A 25,248-nucleotide genomic window follows, 5' to 3' on the forward strand; every position below is an offset into this window, starting at 1 on the left:
TTGACATCTTTTTTGAGATTTTTAACATGTTATTCCACACACAAAAAGGGAGATTTGAAAATGTACCCATTAAACTGCTAAAAAGTAAATTGAATGGTGAGAATCCAACAGAAGTCTAATTTCTAGTATGTTTATTATATGGTTGTAGTTACAGGGACTCTTCCTAGCTTAAAAATGGGGCTCTGGAGGCTATTTTTTACTTTAGTGCAACATGATAGGGAATTAAAGTGCTGAAATGTTGGTTTATTATCACATTTTTCTATCCCAGAGTGGCATGAAGAAAACAGCTACTTGACTGCACAGCTTTTGGGAATGGGGATTGGGCATTATGATATTCCTAAAAACATCCTGTTCAGATGAGTGTTATATATACCATCTAGGATTAAGGTTCTGCTCATTTACACAGTCACAATTTCATTTATTCACTCAACACAAAGGACTCACAATTTTTAAAAAGAAAAAGGAAAGTGGAAAGTTTATTTTAACGAAATGTTACAAGTATTCTTTGTAAATGTACTTACTTTCTCATTTTATATGTAAATTATGGTTTTAATTTTTTATTTCTCTGATGACTTGTGAGATTGAGCATTTTTTTCATGAATTTTGACCATTTTTTAGCCATTTGTATGTTTGCTTATGAAAACTGTCCTCTGCCTTTTTTTCTTTTTTTTTTTGAGACGGAGTTTTGCTCTTGTTGCCCAGGCTGGAGTACAGTTGCGCTATCTGGGCTCATTGCAAACTCCGCGTCCCAGGTTCAAGTGATTCTCTTGCCTCATCCTCCTGAGTAGCTGGCATTACGGGCATGCACCACCACGCCTGGCTAATTTTGTATTTTTTAGTAGAGATGGGGTTTCTCCATGTTGGTCAGACTGGTCTCGAACTCCTGACCTCAGGTGATCTGCCCGCCTCAGCCTCCCAAAGTGTTGGGATTACAGGCGTGAGCTCTGTGCCCTGCCAGGTCCTCTTTTATTAGAGTATTAATTCTATATATGAAGGCTCTGCTCTCATGTGTTAGTCACCTCCTGAACGTCCCACTTCTTAATTCCATCCCAGTGGTGACTAGGTTTCCACATATGCATTTTAATGGGGGACACAAACATTCAGAATATAGGAGATATTTATAAAACAATCCCCCAAAGCTTCATAATTCACGCTCTTTTCAAGTGCACGTGGTATGTTCATCAAGAGAGACCGTATGCTGGGCCATGAAACAAGCCTAAATACGTTGAAACAGGCAGAATTAATACAAGAGTATATTCTCAGGCCAAAATGGAATTAAATATGAAATCAGTAACAGTACAAGAGGCCTAGGTGGGGGGGGATTGCTTGAAGCCAAGAGTTCGAGACCAGCCTGGGCAATATAGTGACATCCTGCTCAACCAACAAAAACAAAAAGTACAGTATCTAAAAAGAAACCCAAATATTTTTACATTAAACACGACAATTTTCAACATCCTGTTGGCCAAAGTAATCACAAGGAATATTAAAAGTCCTTTTGAACTGCATTATGATGAAAACAAAGCAAATTAGAAAATGCCAGTGCATCTTCAACTGGAATTAGAAATGTACACCTTCAAATGCTTATAACAGAAAAGAATAGAGGTTAAAAAAAATTGACCTAAAGTCCTACCTCAAGAGAGGAAATGAGGCCGGGCGCGGTGGCTCACACCTGTAATCCCAGCACTTTGGGAGGCTGAGGTGGGCAGATCACCTGAGGTCAAGAGTTTGAGACCAGCCTGGCCAACATGGTGAAACCTTGTCTCTACTAAAAATACAAAAATTAGCCGGGTGTGGTGGAGGGCATCTGTAAATCCAGCTACTCAGGAGGCTGAGGCAGGAGAACTGCTTTAACCCGGGAGACGGAGGTTGCATTGCACTCCAGCTTAGGTGACAAAAGTGAAACTTTGCCTCCAAACAACAACAACAAAAAGGGCTGGGTGTGGTGGCTCACACACTTAATCCCAGCACTATGGGAGGCGGAGGTGGGTGGATCACAAGGTCAGGAGTTGGAGACCAGCCTGGCCAACATGGTAAAAAACATAGTGAAACCCTGTCTCTACTAAAAGTACAAAAATTAGCCGTGTGTGGTGGTTGCAGCTGTAATCCCAGCTACTCGGGAGGCTGAGGCAGGAGAATTGCTTGAACCTGGAAGGTAGAGGTTGCAGTGAGCTGAGGTTGTGCCACGGCACTCCAGCCTGAGCAACAGAGCAGGACTCCATCTCGGGGTTGGGGGGGGAAGGCGGAAAAGAGCAAAGTAAACTCAAGAACAAGGCAGGAAATAAAGAGCAGAAATCAGTGAACTGGAAAATAAGAGGGAAAAAATGACCCAAACTACACTGAGATAACAATGTTCACCTATAAGGTAGTCCCTCACTTGGCTTCTCTTCCCCTCAATGGACAACACACCCAATTGGTCAGACTGTAGAGGAGAGGAATGGACACTCTCACGTGTTGTTTCTTGGAACGCAGAGTGGTACAACCTCCTATAATGGGGTTTTGTCAACATCTCGCTAAATTACATGTTCGTTTACCTTTGATCTAGGAAATCCTACCCTAGGAGTATACCTTAAAGATAGAATGGCAAAAATACAAAATGACATATGCACAAGGTTATATTCATTGCAGCATTATTTAGAATAGCAAAAGATTGAAACAACCGAAATATCCATCTATTAGGGTTCTGATTGAATAAAATGGTTCATGTGCCAAGTAGGATATTATGTAGGTATAAAAGTAAAAAACATATACCTTTTAAGCTGTGATTGCTACTATACGTTTTGTTAAGTAAAAATAATAAGATACAAGCCAGTGGATAAAGTAGGCTACTTTTTATTTAAGTAAATATATTTGAGTATGTGTTCATGTATATATCTATACTTCTACTTTTATTTTTTTTAAATGGAATTACCCCAAAACTAATTTATTATAGGGAACAGGGATAGAAGGACTAGCCAGAATTCTCCTAATATACCTTGTTTTCTAGATGTGACCTTGAATCAAGCATGCCAATATTTTACATAATCCTAAAAGAAGTTTTCATCATTAAAAAAAAAGAAAAAGAAACCCTAAAAGGAAAAGCAAAATGAAACAGAAGCCTAAGTGGCATAACCATAGGAAGAAACTATTTTAAGTGACTTTAAAATAGTAATTTAATTATATATGCCTAGGGGGTTATTCCTTTGTACAAAAAGAATGGAATAAAAACCATTTAATCATAATGTTAGTATTAGTATTTCTAGACTGTTGTATATATGTTGTGTGACAAAGTAAATGAGTTTAATTATGTTGTTGCATAACAGGATTTTCAGTATGAGAGAAATAAAAGATCAAAGAGGTTAAAAAACAGTGTAGAATTTTATTTGAAAGTGTCAGTATACTAATTCTGACGACTGTGAAAAGGCCTGGAAAAGGTGACCAAATCAAGAGTAATGAGCACACCTAGCACCCTGATGGTTGTTTCTGAATGCTGTTTCCCAAAGAAAAGTCCCAGGGTTCCTTGGATATATAGTTGATTTCAGGTCTGAGGCAGGAAATGGAGAAGATGATCCTGGGATATTTTGTAATACCAGAATCAAAGAAGCTATTAAGAGGTCATATCTAAAGGACTTAGGAGCTACCTGGAAGATTGTCTCACTGACCAAAGATAGGAAAATTTGACATCAGTAAGAATAACAACTGCAGTGATTTGATACGTATCACATTTATTTAAATCCGGAAAGTTTATGATGCTTTCCGTTAAAAACACCTATTGTTTACTGTTCAGGGAAGTCAGGATACCAGCTGCTTTCAAAACTCATAAAAATCAGGGATTTATTCTTTTTAGAAACAACCTCAAAGAAACCAAAGATGTGATGAAGAAATTCTCACTTAAAAGAAATTCCAGTGGCCAGGAGCAGTGGCTCCCACATGTAATTCCAGCACTTTGGGAGGCCATAGCAGGTGAATCACACTTGAGGCCAGGAGTTTGAGACCAACCTGGCCAAACATGGTGAAACCCAGTCTCTACCAAAAATACAAAAATTAGCTGGATGTGATGGCACACACCTGTAATCCCAGGTACTCAGGTGGCTGAGGCATGAGAATCGCTTGAACCTGGGAGGTGGAGGTTGCAGTGAGCCAAGATTGTGCCACTGCACTCCAGCCTGGGTAACGGAGTGAGTCAGTCTCAAAGATATTTCAGATAGTAAATGATGAAGTATTATAGTTAGAATATCACTATTTGCAAATCTCAGTGAAGTACTGGATTTAGACAATTATCATTGACTGCAGTTATATAAAAATATAATCAGATAGTACATATATGCCTCTTGATGAAGAACACCTTATTGTGTATGAGGTAGTCTTTTCTAATTATCAACCTTGAATTTGGTTAATACTCTAGTTAAACAATTACTGGAAATGCAAGAATGGCGAAACATACTCTAAAATGCCACAAAATAGTAAAATACAGGTAATTGAAGGCTGTATGGGACAAATGACTTTATTTCTTTAGCCAAGGGGGAAAAAAGCAAGAGGAACTTATAAATAATAGATTTAAAGAGTCATATATGGTTAGGTGACCTGGGGAAGCAAGAAAAAAAAAAAAGTCATGTCAAACAGTTGCAATATGTGGACCTTATTTGGATCTTAACTTGAGCACACTGAAAAAACAAAACAAAACAAAACAACCCAACCTGGGGAAGTTCAGTACTGCCTGTTAAATAATGCATGGTTTTAGAGAATTAATACTTCTTTCAGTTGACACAAAGTTTGCCATGAGTCGAGAATTGTTGAAGCTGAATGATGAGTACCTGGAAATCTGCTGTTACTGTCTCTGTAACAAAAGGTTAAAAATTTTAAAAAGAACAATTAGATTATTTTCAAAATAGCATTTTCATATTCCAGAGTTAGTCATTAAGATACTAAATAGCCGAATAATTATTTATCAGCTTTAATTATTTGCAGCTTTCACTCTCTTCTGGTGATGAAACATTGATTAAAAGATCAAGTCAGGCACTGTGGCTCATGCCTGTATAATCCCAACATTTTGGGAGGCCAAGGCAGGAGGATTGCTTGAGCCCCAGAGTTGAAGACCAGCTTGGGCAACATAGTAGAACTTTTTGTCTAGAAAAAATAAAAAACTTACCTGGATGTGGTGGCACATGACTGTATCCCACCTACTTGGACAGCTGAGGTGGGAAGATTGGTGAGCCCAGGAATTTGAGGCTGCAATGAACCATGATTGTGCCACTGCACTCCATCCTGGGTGACAGAGTGAGATCCTGTCTCAAAAATAAAATAAATAAAAAGATCAGATCAAAATAAATAAAATAGGCCAGGCACTGTGGCTCACACCTGTAATCCCAACACTTTGGGAGGCCGAGATGGGCAGATCACCTAAGGTCAGGAGTTCGAGACCAGCCTGGCCAACATGGAGAAACCCCGTCTCTACTGAAAATACAAAATTAGCCGGGCGTGGTGACACATGCCTGTAATCTTGGCTACTCCAGAGCTGAGGCAGGAGAATAGCTTGAACCTGGGAGGTGGAGGTTGTAGTGAGCCGATATCGTGCCATTACACTCCAGCCTGGGCAATAAGAGTGAAACTCTGTCTCAAATAAAATAAAATAAAATTGAAATAAAATAAAGAATCAGATCAATAAATAATAGTTACTTTTGTTTAAAGACTGTGATTATTTATTAAATGCAAGCACTATAGTGGATCCAGTAAGAATGAAGAGATCAAAGCAATTACTGCTTAATAGGGTTTGATAGGAAAAATTTAATCCATTATTTTGTCAGAGTGTTATTGAAAAAATATATACACATAAATAGTCTTAGAAAAGCTTTCTTCAAATGTGATTGTGACACTTAACTCCAGCCTAGACAATGGGAGTGAGACCTTGTCTCAAGAAAAAAAAAAAAGCCAGTTCTTCTTGAATGTGGCTGTGATATGAAGGTATAAAAAATGAAAATTTCTATGAAACTGAGATGTAGTTTGTATACCAGTTGTTACTTTCCTTTTTTAAATTTTTTACTTTTTTTTTTTTTGCTGAGTCTAAGGAAGTGTATCACAAGACGTACCTAATGCTCCGTGCCTATTGTATTACTAGTTTCTCTTCTCTAAAACACAGAAGTATCCTTTCTAACATTTCCCTGGAAACACAGTGCTTCTGAACTTGTAAATAAGATTCCATAGCCTAAACTTTCTGGGACCCAAAATTTACCACGGTTTCATTTAGGGAATATTATTCTGTTAATGCTTTCTCTTTCAACCAGATTAACTACATTGCCCGTTGTATATGATCTGATTTGTTGTGTGCACACCGCATGTCTTTAATCTCAAGTTGGCAGCATTTCTATAGCTGCTTTCTCACCCCTACTTTTACTCCTACATTTGCCTTTTTAAAGCAAAAAATAAAAAAGGAGAGGTGGAGGTGAATATGTCAGAGAACTAACAAGACTGTACTTTTTTATCTCTTAGGAAATAGGATCTGGGGACCAATTTGTGCCATGATAATGGGGTATAAGTGCAGTGATTTTTGGCTCACAGAGTGTTAGGATATAGCCTCTGTTCGAGATTATTGTCTCATTCTTCTACCCTTTAGCATAAAAGGCACGTGAGATTTAGAATGTATAGTATAATCTCTCTCTCTCTGTATATATATCATCATTGCCTTTGGGAGAAGGGAGTGGCATGATTTTTTTTTAAATCATGCTCATTCCCACTTTTTAACTTTTTTATATAAATTCTCTACTTACACATTTAATTTGTTTTTAATTAGAGTAAAATTTACTTATTTTTAATAGTTTATAAATTAGGACAAATGCAGTCATGTAATATTACCACAATTAAGACATGGAACAGTGCAATCACTCCCCTGCAAAATTACTTTTGCTACCATTTCTTTGTAGTGAAACCTTCAACTGTCTTTCTGTCTCAACTCTGAACATTAGATTTTCTTGTCTTTTCCTGGGTGTCTCATGAATGGAATTATATAGTATATAGGTTTGAGTCAGGCTTCTTTAAATTATATTAAAACTTTAGCAATTCATCTTTGTTGTTGCATATATCAATAGTTTGTTTCTGTTTATTGCTGAGAAGTATTTCATTATATTATCTGCTACAGTTTGTCCGACTTCATTTTGGGGATATTTGGATTTTTTCCAGCTTTTGTCTATTAAAAATAAAACTGCTTTAAACATGCATGTACAGGTTTTTGTGTAAATATAGGTTATTTGACATGGGTGAATATCTAAGTATAGAATTACTTTTCTTAAGTAGTTTATCATTTTGCATTCCCACCAGCATACAGGGTTAATTGCTTTGCATCCTTCCCATTCTTTTGGGCAGTTTTAAAAATTTTAGTCATTATAACAAATGTGTAGTAGTATCTCATTGTGGTCTTTATTTGTATTTCTCTAATTATTAATGAGTTTGAGTATCTTTTGATGTGCTTACTCGCTGCCTGTATGTCTTCTTTGGTGAAGTGCACGTTCAAATCTTTTGCCCATATTTTTGAATTAGTTTTATTATTGAGTTTTGAAAGTGTTTCATATATTCTTGATACAAGTCTTTTGTGAAATACATGATTTGTAAATATTTCTTTACAGTCTGTGGCTTGTCTTCGTTTTTTTAACATTGATTTTCACAGAGTAAAACATTTCCAAATTTGATGGCATCTAACATGACTTTTTTTTTTTTTTTTTTTGAGACGGAGTTTCACTCTTGTTGCCCAGGCTAGAGTGCAATGGCATGATCTCCACTAACCGCAACCTCTGCCTCCAAGGTTCAAGCAGTTCTCCTGCCTCAGCCTCCCAAGTAGCTGGGATTACAGGCATGTGACACCACGCCCAACTAATTTCGTATTTTTAGTAGACACAGGGCTTCTCCATGTTGGTCAGGCTGGTCTCGAACTCCCAACCTCAGGTGATCTGCCCGCCTTGGCCTCCCAAAGTGCTGAGATTACAGGTATGAGCCACCGCACCTGGCCCACATTTTTTCTTTTATGGATTGTGCTTTTGATCTCATTTCTAAGAATTCTTTGCTTAATCCAAGGTCATGAATATTATATTTTCTTGGACAAAGTTTTTATCTTATGCATTTAAGTCTGATTTATTTGAGTCTAATTTTTGTATATGGTGAGTGTGGATTGAATTTATTTATTTTTTCCCTGCAGATGTTCAGTTACTGAAGCATCATTTGTTGAAGAGACTCTCCATTCCTATTTGAATTACCTTTGCACATTTGTTTAAAGAATTCAGTTGTCAGTTGTATTTGGATCTGTTTCTGGACTTTATTCTCTCATTGATCTGTGTGTCTAGTTTTTTTTGTGATGCCATATACCTTTACTGTAACTTTTTTTTTTTTTTTTTTTTGGAGATAGAGTCTCACTCAGTCGCCTTGGCTGGAGTGCAGTAGTGCAGTCTCGGCTCACTGTAACCTCTACCTCCCGGGTTCAAGCGATTGTCCTTCATCAGCCTCCCAAGTAGCTGGGACTGCAGGTGCGCACGCTACGAGTCCCGGCTAATTTTGTATTTTTAGTGGAGACGGTTCTTTGCCATGTTGGCCAGACTGGTCGCGAACTGCTGACCTCAGGTGATCTGCCCTACTTGGCCTCCCAAAGTGCTGGGATTACAGGCATGAGCCACTGTTTGTGGCACCTTTACTATAGCTTTATATACAGTCTTCAAACCAGGTAATGTGAACTGTGCAACTCTTTGTTCTTTTTCAAAATTATTTAGCTATTCTATTTCCTTTTCCTTCCCATGTAAATTTTAGAGGGTACACAAAATTTGTGTGTATATTCCACATTTCTCCATCAGTTCATCTACCAGTAGTTGAATAGATGAAGAAAAATCTTGATGGTATTTTATTTTGTATATATTCTACATTTTTTTCACCTATTCATCTGTTAATGGATACTTAGGTTGATTCCATATCTTGGGTATTGTGAATAGTGCTGCAATAAAATGGGGGTGCAGGTATCCCTTTGATATGCTGATACATTTTCCTTTGGATAAATACCCAGTAGTGAGATTGATAAACCATATGGTATTTATACTTTTAGTGTTTTCAGAAGTTCCCATACTGTTTTTCCTAATGACTGTACTTAATTTATATTCCCATCAACAGTATATGAGAGTTCCCTTTTCTCCACGTCCTCACCAGCATCTTTAATTTTTTGTCTTTTTAATAATAGCCTTTCTAACTGGAGTGAGATCTCGTTGTGGTTTAGATATATACATTTCCCTGATGATTCATGTTGTTGAGCATTTTTTTTTTTTCTTTTTAACTTTTGAGACAGGATCTCACTCTGTTGCTCAGGCTGGAGTGCAGTGGTGCGATCACAGGTCACTTCAGCCTCATCTTTTCAGGCTCAAGTGGTTCTCCCACCTCAGCCTCCTGATTAGCTGGGTCTACAGGTGTCCACCACCACATCTGGCTAATTTTTTGTATTTTTTTGTAGAGACGGGGTTTTGCCATGTTGCCCAGGCTGACCTCAAACTCCTGGGCCCAAGCAATCTCCCTAACTCGGCCTCTGGAAGTGCTTGGATTACAGGCATGGGCCGCTGCTCCTGGACTCATTTTTTTCATATACTGTGTTGGCTGTTTGTATGTTGTCTTTTGAGAAATGTCTGTTTATGTTCTTTGCTCACGTGTGTGTGTGTGTGTGTGTGGGTATGCGCGCGCGCGCACGCATGTACGTACCTTTTGGCCACCTTTTTTTTTTTTTTGAGACGAAGTCTCGCTCTGTCACCAGGCTGGAGGGCAGTGGCACGATCTTGGCTCACTGCAACCTCTGCCTCCCGGGTTCAAGCAGTTCTCCTGCCTCAGCCTCCCGAGTAGCTGGGATTACGGGCACATGCCATCACGCCTGGCTAATATTTGTATTTTTAGTAGAGACGGAGTTTCACCATGTTGGCCAGGATGGTCTTGATCTCTTGACCTCGTGATCCTCCCACCTTGGCCTCCCAAAGTGCAGGGATTATAGGCATGAGCCACTGCACCCGGCCGTTTGCCCACTTTTTAAGGGGATTTTTAAAAAAAACTTTTGAGTTTCTCATTTATTCTGAATGTCAGTCACTTGTGGGATGAGTAGCTTGCAAATACTTTCTTCCATTCAACAGGTTGTCTCTTCATTCTGTTAATTGTTTCCTTTGCTGTGCGGAAGTGTGCAGTTTAATATAGTCGCTTTTATCATTATTTGTATTGCCTCTGGATTTTCAGGTCTTAGCCATAAAGTCTTTGCATAAATCGGTGTCCTAAAGTGTTTTCCCTTTGTTTTCTTCTAGTAGTTTTATAGTTTTGGGTCTTATGTTACCTTAGTGAAAAATCTATTGGCTCTAAATGAGACTGTGTTTGCATAATTATAACTGAGGAAATTATGACAGTGAAAGAAATCAGTGGTTTTAAATACATGTTACACTGTTAGCAACTTTTACTTTTCGTTTAAAGCCTGGTTAGTACATGATTTTAATTTAACCAGTACCATCCTGTTCTGGCCACTGTAGGCTTGTAATATATTTTAAAGTCGGGTAATGTGGTGTGATTCCTTCAGGTTTGTTCTTTTTGCTCAGGATTGCTTTGGCTCTTTAGGCTCTTTTTTACTTCCGTAGGAATTTTAGGATTGTTTTCTCTATTTCTGTGAAAAATGATGTTGGTGTTTTGATAAGGATTGCATTGAATCTTTATATTGCTTTGGACAATATGATCGTTTTAATGATGTTAATTCTTATGAGCATGGAATGTCTTTCCATTTGCGTCTTCAGTTTCATTCATCTGTTTTGTAGTTTTCATTGTATATATCTTTCCCCTTTTGGGGTACATTTATTCTTGGGTGTTTTTTCTGTAGGTATTGTAAATGGAATTCCTTTGTTGTTGTTGTTGTTGTTGTTGTTGAGGTGGAGTCTCACTGTGTCGCCCAGGCTGGAGTGCAGTGGTACGATCTCGGTTCACTGCAAGCTGAGCCTCCCGGGTTCATGCCATTCTCCTGCCTCAGCCTCCTGAGTGGCTGAGACTGCAGGCACCTGCCACCATGCCTGGCTAATTTTTTGTTTTTAGTAGAGACGGGGTTTCACCGTGTTAGCCAGGATGATCTCGATCTCCTGACCTTGTGATCCACCTGCCTCGGCCTCCCAAAGTGCTGGGATTACAGGCGTGAGCCCCCGTGCCCGGCCACCTTCTTGATATGTTTCTCAGGTATTGCATTATTGGTATATAGAAATGCTGCTGATTTTTGCTTGTTGATTTTTTTATCTTGCAACTTTACTGAATTGATCAGTTCTATGAGTTTTTTGGTGGAATCTTTAGGTTTTCCTAGATATACAGTCACATTATTCTCAGAGGGACACATTGGCTTCTTCTTTTCCAATTTGGATGCCTTTATTTCCTTATTTTGCCTGATTGCTCTGGCTAGGACTTCCAGTATTATGTTGGATAGGAGTGAAGAGAATGGCGGCTTTGTTGTTTTGTTCCAGTTCTTAGAGGAAAGGCTGTCAGTTTTCCCCATCCAGTATTATGCTAGCTGTTGTTTGTCACAAATGGCCTTTATTATGTTGAGGTGTTTTTCTTCTGTGCTTAGAATGTTAGGAGTTTTTATTATGATGGGATGTTGAATTTTATCAAATACTTTTTCTGTGACTTTTAAGATGATCATATGGTTCTTGTCCTTCATTTTATTGATGTGATGTTTCATGACTCTTGATTTACTTATGTTGAACCACCCTTCCATCCCTGGGAAAAATTTCACTTGATTATGATGTTTTTGATCTGCTGTTGAATTTGGTTTTCTATTTTGATGAGAATTTTTGTATGTATGTTCATCAGATATATTGGCCTGTAGTTTTATTTTTTTTGTTGTTATGGCATTTTTGTCTGGTTTTGGTATTAGGGTAATATAATGCTGGCCTCTTAGAATAAATTAGGAAGAATACCCTCCTCTTCAATTTTTTGGACTAGTTTGAGGAGAAGTGGTGTTAGCTCTTTCAAAGTTTGATAGAGTTCTGCAGTGGAGCCATCTGATCCTGAACTTTTCTTTTTTGGGAGATTTTTACTACTAATTTTACCTCATTACTCGCTTTTAGTTTGTTTAGATTTTCTGTTTCTTCCTGATTCACTCTTGATAGTTGTACGTGTCTAGGAATTTATCCATTTCTTCAAGGTTTTCCAGTTCATTTTTGTATAGTTGTTCATAATAGTCTCTGATGATCTTTTGTGTTTCTGTGGTATCAGTTGTATTTTCTCTTTTTTCATTTCTGAGTTTATTTGGATATCCTCTTTTTTGTTGTTGTTTAGTCTCAACAAACAATTTTGTTTATTGCTTCAAAATTTTTCATTTCATTGATCCTTTGTATTATTTTGTTAGTATCTGTTGGCATTTGTTTCTTCTTGATCTTGTTTCTTTCCTTCTATTAATTTTGAGTTTGCTTTGTTCTTTTCTGTTTCTATGGGATGTATTGTTTGACAGTTTATTTGAAATTCTGTTACTTTTTGGATATAGGTGTTTATTAATTACGAACTTTCCTCTTAGCACCACTTTTTTTTATATTCTCTAGGTTTTGGTATGTTTTGATTTGATTTTTATTTATTGTAAAGCTACATTTGATTCCATCCTTAATTTCTTTCTTGACCCAGTGGTCATTTTGGAGCATATTGTTCGCTTTCCATGTGTTTGTACACATTCCAGAGTTACTCTTTGTTGATTTCTAGTTATATTTCATTGTGGTCTGAGAGATTTGATACAATTCTGATTTTTAAAAATTTGTTGAGACTTGATTTCTGTCCAAACATATGGTTTATCCTGGAGAATCTTCCATTTGCTGGTGAGAAGAATGTGTGTTCTTTAGCTGTGAGATGTAATGTTCTTTAAATGTTTGTTAGGTCCATTTGGTCTAATGTGCAGTTTAATGTTTCTTTGCTAATTTTCTGTCTGTTAGCATGCAGTCAGTTTTTGAAAAAAACAAACAGAAAAACAAAATTCTGTCTAGATGACTAAGATGATCTGCCTAATGCTGAGAGTGAGTTGTTGCAAACCCCAGTTATTATTGTATTCTTTCTCTCCATTTAGATCTTTTTATTTTATTTTATTTTATTTTTTGAGACAGGGTCTCACTCTGTCACCCAGGCTGGAGTGTATTCGCATGATCTCAGCTCACTGCAACCTCTGCCTTCCAGGTTCAAGCAATTATCCTGCCTCAGCCTCCTGAGTAGCTGGGATTACAGGCGTGTCACCCGCCTTGGCTAATTTTTCTATTTTTAGTAGAGACAGGATTTCACCATGTTGGCCAGGCTTGTCTTGGTCTCCTGACCTCAGGTGATCTGCCCACCTTGGCCTCCCAAAGTGCTGGGATTACAGGTGTAAGCTACCACACCTGGTCTCCATTGAGGTCTAATAATATTTGCTGTATACATCTGGGTCCTCTGCTGTTTGGTGCACATATGTTTAGAGTTGTTGTATTTTCTTGCTGAATCAATCTCTTTTATCATTATATAATTACCTTGTCTCTTTTTACTGCTTTTGACTGTTTAATTGTAGCTACTTCTCCCCACTGTTGGTTTCTATTTGCATGAAATGTCTTTTGTATTCCTTTACTTTCAGTCTATATGTACCTTTATAGGAGAGATGAGTTTCTTGTGGGCAGCATATAGTTGTGCCATTATTTTAAGTCATTTCAACTTGTCTGTATCTTTTATATGACACTTTAATCTGTTTACAATCAAGATGATTATTAACATGTGAGGGCTTATTCCTGTTATTTTATTACTTAATTTCTGGTTGTTTTGTGTATTCATTGTTCCTTTCTTTCCTTGTTAACATTGTGGTTTGGTGGTTTTCTGTAGTGGTATCGTTTGAGGCTTTTCTCTTCCTTGTTTGTGTTTGCTCTACCACTGGGGTTTATATTCTGTGTGTTTTCATGATGATAGGTACCATTCTTTATTTTCCCAGTATCAGACTCCTTTAAGCATTTCTTGTAGATTTGGTCTAGTGATGATGAATTTTCTTACTTTTACTTGTTTGAGAAAGACTTTATTTCTCCTTCATTTATGAAAGATAACCTTGCTTAGTATAATATTTTTGGCTTTCTTTTTTTCCTCCTTCAACTTTTTGAATCTGATATCCCATTGTCTTCTGCCCTGTAAGGATTGTGCAGAGAAACTGCTCTTAGTCTAATGGGGGTTCATTAATAAGTGACTAGATAGTTACGTCTTGCTTTTTAAAGAATTCTCTCTTTGTCTTTGACTTAGTGACATTTTTACTGTAAGGTGCTCTGGAAAAGATATTTTTGAATTATATACCTTTGGGATCTTTGTGCTTTATCTGGGTATCTAAACTTTTTGCTAGCCTTATGAAGTTTTCATCTGTTATTTTGTTAAACAGACTTTCTAGCTCTTCAAATTTTCTTGTTACCTCCTCAAACACAAAAAAATTGAAAATTTGGTAGCTTTATGATGTCCTATATGTCATGAGGATTTGCTCGTTCTTTAAGAAAATTAAAATTTGCTTTTTTTGGCCAGGCATGGTAGCTCATGCCAGCACTTTGGGAGGGCGAGACAGGCAGATCACAAGGTCAGGAGATCGAGACCATCCTGGCTAACACGGTGAAACCCCGTCTCTGCTAAAAATACAAAAAATTAGCCGGGCGCAGTGGTGGGCACCTATAGTCCCAGCTACTCAGGAGGCTGAGGCAGGAGAATGGCATAGCTTGCAGTGAGCTGAGATTGTGCCGCTACACTCCAGCCTGGGCGACGGAGTGAGACTCCATCTCCAAAAAAAATTTTTTTTTCCTTTTTCTTCTGACTGGGTTATTTCAAAAGGTCTGTCAAGTTCTGAGATTTTTTTTCTTCTATTTGATCTAGTCTGTTGAAGTTTTGAATGCATTTTGTTTCATTCAGTGAATACATCAGGTCCCAAATTTGTGTTTCATCCTTTTTTTATGCTGTCTCTTTGGTGAATTTTTTCCATTCATATCCTGAATTGTTTTTCTTTTCTTTGTGTTATTTTTTAGTATTCTGTTATATCTTCTTTAGTATCGGTATTTTCAATTCCAAGATTTTACAAATTTCTCGTTGATTGGAATCTGTTGTTGGAGGATTATTGTGTTCCTTTGAAATTTAATGCTTTGAATTTATTATCATAGATTCACATTTTCTTGCTTTTTCATGTTTCTTTTATTTCTACATTGATATCTATGCATCAGGTATGACAGTGACTTCTTCCAGTCGTTGGAATTTCCTTTCATAGGGGAGGAATTTTTCCTAGAGATGTATCTGTGGTGTTGGTTGAGTGGAGCACTTTTGCTTTGATTGTGAATATATGCAGTAGTTTAGACTCCATATGATTTTTTTAGGCATTAAACAGAGTCAGTGTTGTCTGATTTCTTCAGTGGTTTAGTGGGTGGTTCTTAATGGAAGTTGTGGTGAAATTTTATTAGGGAATGGGTTGCCACGTGGGCCACTTTGGGCTCCTTTGGTGGTAGTAGTGAGAAGATCATGTCTGTTTTGGGACTTCAGTGTGGCATATGCTGACACCAGAGTTAGTGGGTCTGCTCAGGTCGATTCTTGGGCTTCCAGGCAGCTTGCTCGGGTACCAGGAATGGCAGTAGTGGGGTGGATGGGTGGGCAGGTTATTGGGCCCTGGGCAGTAGGTGTGGCATAGTTGATGTCAGTAGCAGTGGCAAGACAACCCCCTGGAACCCAAGCATTTCATTTTGGTGTTGGCAGTGGTTGTGACAGGCTGGCCAAATCAGTCTCCAGGCCAGCAGGTGGCCACATGTGGGTGGGTGTCAGCTTTGATGATAGTGGTCTGTTGAATGGACCCTGGTCCGTGGAAAAAGTGCTCAGGTACCAATGGTGGTAGACTAAGCAGAGTAATCTCCAGACCCTAAGCAGTGTGCTTACATACTGGAGGGGGCTGAGCTTGGATGAGCAGACCTGTCCTCAGATTCCCTGATTGTGCAGGCACTGGCTGTGGTCAACAGGGGTGGCATGATCCCCAGACTACCAGTGGAATGGTCACGTGAGGGCTCCAGCCATCATGTTGCAGCCCTGCTACTGGGGAAGGTGGATTGCTTTCCGTTGGAGCAGCTGTAGGCAGGCAGCTGATAGCTGAGCAGGTGCACTTTCCTAGGGTGTGCACTGGCAGCAATAGCCCACAGTACAGACACTGGGGTCTGTGAAGTTTGTATTTAGGGCATATAAAAATGCATAGTTACCCCACTGCTAGGGAGGGTTGGGTCTGGCTGATACCTTGTGTTTTCCTTCAGGACTGTTGATTTGGGAGAGAACTTACTCTTTTCGAGTAAGTTCAAAATACTGAATCCTTTCCAAAAGGTTTTCAATTTACTTTGCTCAGATCCATCAGAGGAGTCATTATCTGGCAGCTATAGCTTTACAAAATGCATTTCTTAAATAGTAAGACTTGAAAATCAAAATTATTCCTTGATCCGTGGGCTGCAGAGTGAAACTTGTACTAGCAGGCATGAAAACGTTAATCTCCTTCAGAGCTCTTGGTTGACGAGATGCGTTGTCAATGAGCAGCAATGCTCAGCAACTCACTCACATTTTTTAGGGTCATCCTGCATCCAGAGAGAATTTATTCTTTACAGTAGTGAATCTTTCCATTTGTGAACATAGTGTTATCTGTTTAAGACTTAAGTTTCTGTGTTTGGTGTATTGTAGTTTTCACCATATATACTCTGAACATTTTTGTTATATTTCTTCTTCATTTTTTTCTACTTTTTATTATCTTAAAATACACTGTTCAAATCAGGATCTGGAGTATCCTGGGTTATACAAACCTATATGTAAGTATATATACATTTTTTATCATAGTTTGCTTTATTGCACTTAGCAGATGCTGAATTTTTTTAAACAAATTTGAGGTTTTATGATAGGTGAAATGGCATGTACCTGTAATCCCAGTTACTCAGGAGGTTGTAGTGAGAGGATTGCTTGAGGCCAGGAGTTTGAGACCAACCTGAGCAATATAGCAAGACCCCATGTCTAAAATAAATTTAAAAAGGAAACATTAGCTGGGTCATGGTAACATGCACCTGTACTTCCCACCTTGGGAGGCTATGGTGGGAAAATTGCTTGAGCCTAGGAGTTGGAGGCTACAGGGAGCTATGATCTTACCACTATACTCCAGCCTGGGTGATAGAACAAGATACCATCTCTTATTAAAAAACAACAACAAAAAAAAGCCAGGGGCAGGGGCAGGGAAGGTGTGGCATTTGTGACAACTTTGCATCTATTAAGTCTGTCAGTTTCATTTTTCCAACTGCATGTGGAAAAATATTTTCATGTCTCTTACATTTTAATTATCGCAATATTTCAAACTTTTATTATTATTACTATTACATCTCTTATGGTGATGTGTCATCAGTGATCTTTAATGTTAGTATTGTAATTGTTTTGGGGCACCAGAAGCCACACCAGTATAAGAAGGCAAACTTAATCCAGAACATGGTGTGTGTTCTGACTGCTCCACTAACCAGCCATTCCCCTGTTTCTTTCCCTCTTCTTGGACTTCGGGACCTCCCTATTCCTCCAGACACAATAATATTGAAATTAATCGAATTAATAATCCTATAGTTGCCTAAAATGTTTTCAAGTGAAAGGAATAGTCACACATCTCTAACTTGAAATCAGAAAGCTAGAAATGATTAAGCTTAGTGAGGAAGGCATGTCAAAGCCAAGACAGAGCACAAAGCTAGGCCTGTAGCACCACACAGTTAGTCAAGTTGTTATTGCCAAGCAGCAACTTTTGAGGGAAATTAAAAGTGCTACTCTGGTAAACACAGGGATGATTAGAAAGTGAGACATTGGTATTGCTGTTATGGAGAAGCCTTATGAACAGGCCGACTCTCTTGTTAGGAACTAAAGTAACTGGTGACTTTTTGTTGAAGTCATTGCTCGTTGACCATTCCAAAATTCCTAGGGCCCTTAAGAATTATTTTAAATCTACTCTGCAGGTGCTCTGTAAATGGAACAACAAAGCCTGGATGACAGCACATCTGTTTATAGTAGGTTTTTCTAAATATTTTAAGCCCACTGTTGAGATGTACTACTCAGAGAAAAAGATTCCTTTCAAAGCACTGCTGCTCGTTGGCAATGCATCTGGTCACCCAAGAGCTCTGAAGTAGATTAATGTTTTCATGCCTGCTAGTACAAGTTTCATTCTGCAGCCCATGGATCAAGGAATAATTTTGATTTTCAAATCTTATTATTTAAGGAATACATTTTGTAAAGCTATAACTGCCAGAGATAGTGATTCCTCTGATGGATCTGAGCAAAGTAAATTGAAAACCTTTTGGAAAGGATTCAGTATTCTAGATGCCATTAAGAACGTTCATGGTTCATGGTAGGAGGTCAAAATATCAACATTGAGGTGTTTAAGACTTTCAAGGGGGAAGTCATTGCAGATGTGGTAGATATATCAAGAGATTTCTAGTCAAAACTAGAGCTTGAAGATGTGAGAGAACTGCTGTAATCTCATGGTTGAACTTGAATAGATGAGGCATTGTTTCTTATGGATGCGCAAAGAACATGGTTTTTTGCGATATAACTGAATACTACTTAACCTTTGGTGATAATGCAGCCTCAGCTTGTGAGAAAATTGACTCCAGTTTCAAAAGAGGTTCAGCTGTGGGTAAAATGGCCAACAATATTGCATGTCCTAGGGAAATCTTTCATGAAAGGAAGAATTAATAGATGTGGCAAACTTTTGTTGTCTTATTTTAAGAAATTGTCACAAGCACCCCACCTTCAGCTACCACCACGCTGAGCAGTCAGCAGGCACAAAAACATTGAGGCAAGGCTCTTTATCAGCAAAAAGATACTACAACTCTCTGAAGGCTCAGATGATTGTTACTGTTTTCTAGCAGTAAGAACATTTTTAAGTTAAAGTGTGTAAATTGTTTTTGATTTTTATTCTTTGAGACTGGGTCTTGCTGTGTCACCTAGGCTGGAGTGTGGTGGTGTGATCATGGCTCACTGCAGCCTCAACCTCCTCAGCTGAAGCAACCCTCCCATTTTAGCCTCCTGAGTATCTGGGACCATAGGCACATGCCACCATGCCTGCCTAATTTTTTCATTTTTTGTAGAGACAAGGTCTTACTATGTTGCCTAAGCTGGTCTTAAACTCCTGAGTTTACGTGTTCCTCCCACCTCAGCCTCCCAAAGTGGTGGGATTACAGGCAGGAGGTACTGCAGTCATCTAAATTGTTTTTTCGTTATAATGCTATTGTATATTTAATATATTATAAGTATAATCTTATATGCAGTGGGAAATCAACAAATTTTTGTGACTGACTTTATTATAATACTTGGTTTCTTTTGTGTTGGTCAGGAACCAGACCCTCATTGGAAAACCAAAAAATTCATATGACTTTATTTTGATATTCATTTGCTTTATTACAGTAGTCTGGAACCGAACTTGCAATACCTCTGAGATATGCATGTAGAGTGTTCCATAGTACTAATCTGAAACATCATCTTTGAACTTTTATATAGCTAGTATTTTTACTGTATATATCCAAGTAAACGTGAAAGAATATATTTTTTCCTACAAATGTAACATTGCAGATAAAGATTGTGGATTATTTAGAAGTTCTAAAATTAAAAAGGGGCAGAGCTGAAATTATAATTTAGACTAAAATAATTCTTAGTTCTTATATTCTTATGTTGATATTGTAAGTTTAATAATACAGGTCTCCAAACCAAGTAACCAGAATCCATTTTCTACTTTGAAGCAATCAAGCTATGTAGAAGAAAAGGAAGCATTCTTCTTATAACTAATAATAATGTTTAAGGAGTTCAAGGGGCCGGGCGTGGTGGCTCATGATTGTAATCCCAGCACTTTGGGAGGCCGAGGCGGGCGCATCACGAGGTCAGGAGATCAAGACCATCCTGGCTAACAAGGTGAAACCCCGTCTCTACTAAAAATACAAAAAATTAGCCAGGCGTGGTGGTGGGTGCCTGTAATCCCAGCTACCCAGGAGGCTGAGGCAGGAGAATGACGTGAACCCCAGTAGGTGGAGTTTGCAGTGAGCCGAGACTGCGCCACTGCACTCCAGCCTGGGTGAGAGAGCGAGACTCCATCTCAAAAAAAAAAAAAAAAGAAAAAAAAAGGAGTTCAAGGATTAGATTAATTTAAATTTGTAAAATAGTAGAAATGGAATTGCGTGACTGTTAATTTTTCTTCTTGCAAATGGTTGCTCTGACAGTCCGATGGCTCTTTTTTTTTTCTTTTGTTTTTGAGACAGAGTCTCGCTCTGTCACCCAGGCTGGTTTTGAACTGCTGAGCTCAAGCAGTTCTCCTGCCTCAGCCTCCCAAAGTGCTGGGATTACAGGCATGAGCCACTATGTCCAGCTGATGGCTCTTGTTTTAATGCTTAGTATTATACTGAGACAAAACTGCCAGTTTGCGCATGTTGACATCTGTTGTAGAAAACATGTATTATACTACCTAGAGACCAGATCTTAGAATTATTCCCACATATTTGGCTAAGTATTTAACAACAGTGTCCACTACAAAATAATTATTTTTGTTTTTTCTTGAAGTAATTATGTTTAGTGGATTATTTTGCTTGACCTTTTCCTTACATCATCTGAATTCTTCTAATAATCATCAGTACCCACGGCTGTTAACTTCATACACACATAGACACACACGGACATGTGTGTGTATATGTGAATGATCTTTTTTCCCCTGAACTCCCGGTGTTCATGATTGGCTCTGATGTGCAGTTAGAAATATTTACTGAATGAAATGTTCTTTCTTTTTTTCTAGATAATTATGAGCACAGTGATATATTAGTAAATACAACAGCTGTATTTAAAATTTTTGGTTTTTGCAAATTAGTCATTTAATTGTAATTGTGATGTGTTTTGCTCAATGCTGATGATTCTAAAACTGTATTGTAGGCTTTAGTTTGTTGCAACACCTGCCGGTTACTAGAGGTGCAAAAAAGGTAAAGGCAGACTAATTCCATTTTTTTTTTGAGACGTAGTCTCGCTGTGTTGCCTAGGCTGGAGTGCAGTGGCCCAGTTTCGGCTTACTGCAACCTCCGTTTCCTAGATTCAAGCGATTCTCCTGCCTCAGCCTCTGGAGTAGCTGGGATTACAGGCGCCTTCCACCATGCTCAGCTAATTTTTTTGTATTGTTAGTAGAGATGGGGTTTCACCATGTTGGCCAGACTGATCTCGATCTCCTTACCTCGTGATCCCCTGACCCTGGCCTCCCAAAATGCTGGGATTACAGGCGTGAGCCACCGTGCCTAGCCCCCACTCCCCCGCCCCCCGTTTTTTTTTGTTTTTGTTTTTGTTTTTGTTTTTGTTTTTTTTTTTTTTGAGATGGAGTCTCATGCTGTTGCTCAGGCTGGAGTGCAATGGTATGATCTTGGCTCACTGCAATCTCCGCCACCTGGGTTCAAGCAATTCTCCTGCCTCAGCCTCCTAAGTAGCTGGAATTACAGGCGTGCCACCATGCCCTAATTTTTTTTTGTATTTTTAATAGCAGTGGAGTTTCACCATGTTGGCCAGGCTGGCCTCGAACTCCTGACCTCAAGTGATCCTCCCACCTTGGTCTCCTAAAGTGCTGGGATTACAGGTGTGAGTCATTGCCAAAAGCATACTAATTCTTGCCCTCAAGGACCCTTTAGTTAGTAAGACAGGGAATTAAGCCGACAGAAGGACCCAACATGGGAATGAGGAAGGAGTTAATGTAAGATACTATGTAATTAACTAAAAATGTATAAACTGGAAGTTGGTAAACTAATGGAAACAAACTACTCTGCCACCATCCCTCACCCCACATACACAGTCATGCACAGTAAGGGTAGATTAGTTCTTATTCAGTCCAGCCTGATAAAAAATCTTACCTGTGTTGGTATAGGCAATCCACTGTGGGGACTGCGTGTCTCTGCACTTTCTTGCTGGATGTGCCAAGAATGCAAGACTAACTGGTCTTAACCTGGACCGTTTCTCAAAGTTGTGTGTGCAGTGAGCAGCCAACTGTGAGGAATTAAGTAATAACCTCCCCTAACCAAAGAGCAGACTCCCCTCCACTTAACTGTCTTAAGTGGTGAATTCCACTCCCTCCTCTTCTGTAATATAACTCACTATGTACTCAGGTTTCCATTCTGGACCCTTTGCGTCCTTCCCATGGGGCTTAACAGTCATGAGAAGCTGGCATAGGCATCATGATGATATTCTAATTGCTGGTTTTGCTCTAAGTTGTGAAGTCCCAGGAGTCTTACATTTTCTGTCAGAATCCGTTAAACAGTAACAGAGGGGTGTGTGTGTGTCTGTGTGTGTGTGTGTTTAGTTTTCTGTCTGTATGTAATTAAATTCGAACCCTTCACTGTTCTTGATAATCTCATATCTGAAGATGAGTTGACTATACAACAAAGGCGAAGAGACACAATATTTTGTGTCTTTTTGTCCCCAATGCCCCTAGCAAGTTCTGAAAACTGCTAGTAGCACTGTTTATGCAATATAAACTGGATTTGGAAAATACACTTCATGCTGAAAACTTTTTAGGACTTTGCATTTGGAAGAATTTACATTGATTTATATCTTCAGTTTAGGAAAATGTTAACGAACTTCTTGACTCTTCAGATTTTTAACTAAAATATTTTGTCAGGATTGCTGTATCATTGTCCATGAAGGAAAAGCAAAATTAGCGTGCAGGTTTTCCTGAGGATTGTCTCTTGCTTCAGTTTTCTAGGGTTTCCCAGAGCTCTTATACCAAAATTTAGTGTTTAAATAACAGAACAGATTTCAGGTAGTGGAGAAATTTGGTATAATTTGAAACCTTTGTGTAAGATCAGCTGGGCCTCAGCTCAACTGCTTAAGGATGGGTTTTATTAGAAATAGCCAACTGTTTTATTGGCTTCTTCCTTGACTTGGATTTATTCCCTGACTTGGTATGGATAGTTAACTAGAAAAAGATGTTAAGTCTTTGACCAGTGCATTTCTCTTTCCCTATTCTAATAGATAAGCTTTAATGTATATCTTTAATGGATATTCTAACAGATAAGCTTCTTTTTTTTTTTTTTTTTTAAATACAGGCTTCCTAGTGGGCAGCAGTATAAACATCACCAAATCAAACTTACCTTTTACCAGGTTGCTTTTATTTTTAAGACACTGATTGAGTCCAAGAGTCAGGGGATTTTTAATGTTAATTAAATATTTTATATGTATGCAGCATTGTAATGGGCACTAAAAATAAATGAAAAAACAGTTCTACCTTAAGTGAGTTTACATGCATAATTTAAAGATACTTTTATTACACTTAAAATATTGGACGGTGTTTGCTTATATACTAATACAGTGTAAGCTGTAAAAAAAATAATTGCAGTAGAAATTCAAAGCTGAAATTCAAAGTAGAAATTGGAGTTGAAGTTGGGGGACGTAAATATCATGGAAGAATTTGAGCTGGGCCAAAGGAGCAACCGTGATTCAAATAAGTGGAAATGGAAACTCTTCAGGTGTAAGGGAGCAGAAGATGGGTGGCAGAATTAGTATAAAAATATAAGTATTGAGAAGACTGCTTCCAGCATATCTGATGATTAAGTTGAGAAGACAGCTCTATGAACAGATAATCTTAGGGAATGAATGCAGAAGAATGAAAGTAGGGGAGGGAAGGTTTGAATGATTGAATGACCTATGAGTATAGAGTCAGTTTCAGTTTTCCAAATTACAACATCCTTGTCTTGTTCCCATCTTAGAGGAAATGCTTTTGATTTTTTACTGTTGTGTATGATGTTAGCAGTGGGTTTTTCATATAGACCTTTTTATATTTAGATACTTTCCTTCTGTTCCTAGTTTGTTGAGTGTTTTTAATCATGAAAAGCCATGGAATTTTGTCAGATGCTTTTTCTGCATCGTTAAAGATGATTTTTTTCCTTTATTCTGCTTATGTGGTATATTACATTAATTGAATGTCATGTTGAGCCATCTTGGTACCATTGACTACCTTTGTAAGTAATGTTTTATTAGAATAAAGTCAAGCTCAATTGTTTACATGTTGTCTATGGTGGTCTCAGTGACAGAGACAATACATAATTATGACAGAAACCATCTGGTTTGCAAAATCTGAAATATTTACCATTTACTCTTTTTGTTTTTATTTTTTTGAGACGGCATTTTGCTGTTACCACCCAGGCTGGAGTGCAGTGGCCTAATCTTGGCTTGCTGCAACCTCCGCCTCCTGGATTCAAGCCATTCTCCTGCCTCAGCCTCCTGAGTTAGCTGGGACTACAGGTGCCCGCCACCACGCCCAGCTACTTTTTGTATTTTTGGTAGAAGATGGTGTTTCACCGTGTGGCCAGGATGGTCTCCAACTCCTGACCTCAGGTGATCCACCCGCCTCAGCTTCCCAAAGTGCTGGGATTACAGGCGTGAGCCATCGCGTCTGGCTATTTACTCTTTAAAAACATTTTCTAACCTCTCCTTCTAGAGTCATCAGTATAGAAATCATTATTTAGTGTCCATTTGGAAGGTAATGGACTAATCTTTACTGATCAACACTCTGTAAATTGCTTTTGTTGATACAGTTATGGTTTATCTCCCTGTCATAAGTAAGGGGTATAATCTGATTAAGGGAAGTTAAATGATGATTTTATGAAAGATGTTAAGTTTAAAGAATAAATTTGTTAATGTCCTTTCTAATTCAAGTTCATGGCTTATATTTTGAAATATTGCCAACCTCTTTTCTTCTCCCCCATCACCCATACTAATCTCTGATAACCATCATTCTACCCTCTGCCTCCATGATATCCACTTTTTATTTGTTTTTTAAATGACAGGGTCTCACTCTGTTATCTGGGCTTCAGTGCAGTGATGTGATCATAGCTCACTGTAGCTATCACAGCTCACTGTAGCCTCAAATTCCTGGGCTCAAGAGATCCTCCTGTCTTAGCTTCCTGAGTAACTGGGACTACAGGCATGTGCCACCACGTCCAGCTAAGTTTTTTACTTTTCTCTTTTGTTAGAGTCAGGGTCTCACTATGTTGCCAAGGCTGGTCTTCAAGTCTTGGGCTCAAGTGATTCTCCCATCTCTGCCTCCCAAAGTGCTGGGATTACAGGCATGAGCCACCATGCTGGGTCAAGATCCACATTTTTGACTCCCACATATGAGCGTGAACATGTGATGTCTGTCTTCTGTACCTGGTTTATTTCATAAAACATAATCACCTCCAGTTCTATTCATACTGCTGCAAATGACAAGATTTGATTCTTTTTTATGGCCTAATTGTATTC

At 38.4% G+C, this 25,248-nt stretch overlaps 1 protein-coding gene across 2 annotated transcripts in view; it reads left to right on the plus strand.

The window, feature by feature from the left end:
• Window positions 1–25,248, plus strand: part of JMJD1C (jumonji domain containing 1C) — a 364,249-nt gene that overhangs the window by 115,376 nt on the left and 223,625 nt on the right. The gene's annotated exons all lie outside the window — the stretch shown is intronic.

This window comes from Chlorocebus sabaeus, chromosome 9 (assembly GCF_047675955.1).
Source record: "Chlorocebus sabaeus isolate Y175 chromosome 9, mChlSab1.0.hap1, whole genome shotgun sequence".
In the NCBI taxonomy this organism is placed as follows: Eukaryota; Metazoa; Chordata; class Mammalia; order Primates; family Cercopithecidae; genus Chlorocebus; species Chlorocebus sabaeus.